We start from the raw sequence: 4,663 nt of genomic DNA on the forward strand, positions 1-4,663 counted from the left end.
TATTTTCTTTGTAATTTTTTTAGATTTTATATTAAAAATTTATAATTTTTTTAAAATTTACGGTATACATGGACACTCGCGGAATTCAAAAAACTTGTGGGTACTTTTTAAATTGGTTTCCGACGAGTAATAGAATGGTAACAAGTTAAATTTTTTTGTTGCAAGTGGGTAGCAGGTAAACATTATTTGTGCCTAATCTGACTCATTACCATCCGTAGTTGTGAAAGAGGAAGCGAGTGGTAGAAAAAGGAGTCTCACCCCTACTCTTAGCAAGACTTGGGTAAGAGGTAGGTCAATAGTCGCTTAATCCTAATCGTAGGATCAAGACTCATATTGTGTGACGTTTCACATCACCACTAATAAAGCATGAACAAACATGTCCCACGAGCCGACAACATTTTGACAACTCACAACATGAGGAGAAAAGACCCTTCGGCTACACACACGAGATGTTACACCCTCGGGTTTAGGGGACACTATAATGGGGGCCTGAGGGGTCACAATACATCCATCGAAATAGAGGTATGAGTGTACAAAACACATCTTGTCCAATTAAGTGTCGACAAGTGGTGGTCCTCACGCTCTCGTGCCATAAACCATGCTAATCTTCTATGTTAATCTTCTATGTATTGTACTAATTTTAGCATCAACTCTTAACGAGGTTGATAAAGCCTTTTAGTCGCCTAAGACTATAGTCAAGATCCAATTATCCCCCAAAAATGAAATATAAGGTCAACCTTGGTGTAAATCCTTAGACATAACAAATTAGAGATGCAAATGCTTCTAGATCAATTATGGTGGAGAAAATTAATTCACTAAACTAACTAAATGAATAAGGTACTATTCCATGTATGATATAGAACAAAAACCACTTCTAAAATCAACTACAACTATATTAATTCCTCTTGTATGATGAAGGAAATGATGATATAATGGAATGTGATTTCTACAATGAAAGTGTTTAGATCATGAACTAACTAACTAAAAACTACTAATATATGGAAACTTGAAAAGAACCTAAAGAAATGAAAAAGGCACTTAAAATAAGCAAATCCTACAATGGACGAAGAACTAATATAATGAATTATATGCAAACACAAGATATGCTCAAATTTCATAATAGCATAATGCAATGAATGTAGTAATCATACGAAACAGTTTGGTTTAGTTTCAATTATACACAGAAACTGAAATGAGATTAATTGGTTAAGTATACACAAAGATAAAAATTTGAAACCTTCAACTACATGAAAACTATGAACTTCGAATTTAATCACTAATTCTCTTATTTGATGTTTTCTGAATGAGTTTAACAAATGTTAAATGCTTCATACTCAAACTCAAATGAAGTTTTAAAATTTGAAATCGAAAATTAATGAATCATAATGAGAACAATGGAATTAGCTACCTACTAGTTTGTTTTCTGAATTTTCTTGCAAAATGTGAAATTAAAAACTATAACAAGTTTAGAATCACTCACTTAGTAATCCAAAACAATTACAACTTATAAACAACTAAAATCATGCAAGAATGAGAGAAACTCAGTGGCACAAATGGAAGAACTTTTGATTTTGTGTTTATCACAAATATTGCTTCCAATAACCACATTTGCAAATGAAACAATGACATATTGTGATCTTTTGGACACACTAGGTTTAGGCATAAATTCATAACCAAAACCTAGTAGAAAATGGTATAATTTTTTTTATCAAATCGCATGATTAAGAAGAAATTTAGTGAAAAATTCTAAAATAACATGAACATAGTGAAATTAAAAATAATCACAAGATAAATGAGAAAAGAAAGAATTAAAAGGTGGAAATTACAATTATAGATGTAATGAAACATGATACGAAATGAAGAATACAAATCTTAGAGTTCTTGAGTCATCCTTTCACCAAAACTCTTAATCTCTAAGTAAAAAAGAAGAAGAAAACTAGAGAGAAATGAGAGAGAATAAGTATGTGTTGTGGTTTGTAAAAGTGTGGTGCAGCGTGGTGTGTGTGTGTATTACTTCTATTCTAAGCTATATACGATGAATTTCATCTCCTCCAATCAATTAATCAACCTAGTTAACTCTTTTATCACTTACAACAAAGAAAACTAACTAAATTAACACTGAATAAACAAGAATGATTAAGTAATCTTGTGTAGGAATCAATTTGGTTTGTTGATTCGACTTCTAACCTTCTTTGATGTTTCTTCAATTTAGCACAAGTCTCATTTAATGCCGATTTGAGTCTCTCCCATAGCTTGTACAAGCTTAAGGATGGAATAGTAAAAACTCAACTCATGGTCAACTTAACAATTTTTTTGTCAATTTAGTGTAAAATTTGATTTGCTTCTATTGGTTTTGTTCTCCTTGACTCTTGATTAAGCTTCTAGCACATACAAAATAATGATATTACCATAACCAAGTAAGGTTAATATGTCATTTAACTGTGATTAGGTTTTCTTAAAGGTAAAAACTCATTAAAGATACTATAAATAAGACATGTAGATAAGCATTTGACACTTTTTGAACTATTTGCATTCATTACAATAACTAAAATCAAACACTTACCTGAATGTTGGAGTGTTTTTGCAAGTAATCAACTAAACAACATTATAAAAAACTAACTAATAAATACTAAACAAAAATGATGAGCAGTATTACATCTATTAAAAGAGTTGGGAAATTAAGAGGATATTTAGTCCTAAAAAATACTGAATAATTAAAACATTATAATTAGATGGAGTTCTAAATAGAGTATTAAATAAATTAAAAATATTTTAATAATTTATAATTAAAATAAAGTGTGTATATATATATATATATAACCGTTATTGATTTTCAGACTCTTGTTAATTAAAATATTCTTTGTAAACATTGAAATACATGTGGACAATAGCTTGCAAGTACAAATTTATTTCTGTTTCCTAAACACATGAAGAAGTTTTGGAGAATCTAGAATCTTGTTAATTAAAAAGCTCTTTTTAGTATTATGCTTTAAATCAGGAGTCAGTGTTATGAAGAGTTTTGATTGAGCCGCATCACTCCACTTTCTTAATTTGTTTTAAAAAATGGTTTATAATTTGAACCTTTTATCTGGTTCATTGGAAAGCGAAGGTGTGAAAAGAAAAAGGCTTTGAGTTTGAAAAATTGCTTTCGGCGTTTGGTTTGGGAAAGCTTGAATGGTTGACGTGGTCAACAGGGAGAGTTGAAAGTCCTAAAGTTCAAATTTACATCTCAAAAAAAGCAATGGAAATACGATATCAAGTTATGACCAAAATATTAACATTCTCTGTGTCTTGTCAACAAATCATCATGACTTTTGTAAAAAAATAAAATAATCTAATATAATTATAGAATAAAGTGTTATGGAAATTTAAATAATTACTCAATGTGGATAATTAAATTAAATAATTTGTAAGAAAATTCTAAATTAGGTAAGCACCATTTCACCTTATTATTTTTTATAATATAGAAGTTATGTATAATATAACACTTCATTTTATATAATTTTTATATTAAAATCGTAATTAATAAGTATTAACGAAAACACATGCGTTATTATGTTTTTTTGTTTGTTTTATAATAATATAAAATAATAAATTATTATTATTATAACTATAAAAATAAATTTAAATAATTTTTACAATTTGATTGTAGATCATTTTTAGCTTTTTTTAGATAGTATTTTCATTATAAATAGTTATTTTAGTTTGAAGAATTTTTTAGAAAATAAAAAGTCAAATAAAAATGATAAAATTAAAAGAAATAAAAAATTAAATTAAAAATAATTATTTTAATTTTTAAAAAATAATAAAATTGAACATAAAATGTGTATCAAAAGAGGAGCCTTCTCTGTATAATGGCATAAATGATTTCTATTTTTTCTAACTTTTGTTTGATAAACACTTCATTATAAAAAAAATTGAAAATGATACTTATGAAAAAAGAGAGTCATATTCATAAATCACAACATTAATAAAATATATGAAAAAAATTTGTGTAAATTAAACAGAACTCCTATATGGTTAAAACTAAAAACTTATACGCATGTTTCCTAAACACGATTTATCTAATTTTATAATTTTTTTCATAATTTACCCATTTTATTAATTTCTTCAAGAAACTATACTACAATCCTAATTTTCTCCAAATGTTATTACAAAAGAATGTTATATTATTTGGTGATATAGATATATAACTATGGAGTTGTTAAAACGTCAATTGTAAAGAAATAATAAAAAGTGAATGATTGGTCTTCATGGAAAAGATTACAACTTACCATTCTTGAAATTAAGCCTCAAATTACGGAGAATAAATTAATTCCTATTTAGCATTTGGCATAGGCCATGTTTGGTTTCTCCTCGTTTTTATGTTTTTTTTACTTTTAGTTGCTTAATGAGAAATGATAAAAGTTGAATAAACTTTTTGTTTTTGTTCTTGATTAACGTTGAAACCAATTAAAGGTAAAAAAAGTAAAAAAATGTTGAATAAACGCATCGAAAGCCATCGATTAAATATAATATATTTTTAACAACTCTTCAAAAAACGTGTCTAGAAAAAAAATAATAAAGCTTACTAATATCTATTGTTATTCTTGCAATAGTTTGTTTTTATAATTGTATTTCTTAAATCTAATTTGTTTTTTAAAATGTTCAAATCTTAACTGTA

Source organism: Vigna angularis, chromosome 4 (genome assembly GCF_016808095.1).
Source record: "Vigna angularis cultivar LongXiaoDou No.4 chromosome 4, ASM1680809v1, whole genome shotgun sequence".
Taxonomy (NCBI): domain Eukaryota; kingdom Viridiplantae; phylum Streptophyta; class Magnoliopsida; order Fabales; family Fabaceae; genus Vigna; species Vigna angularis.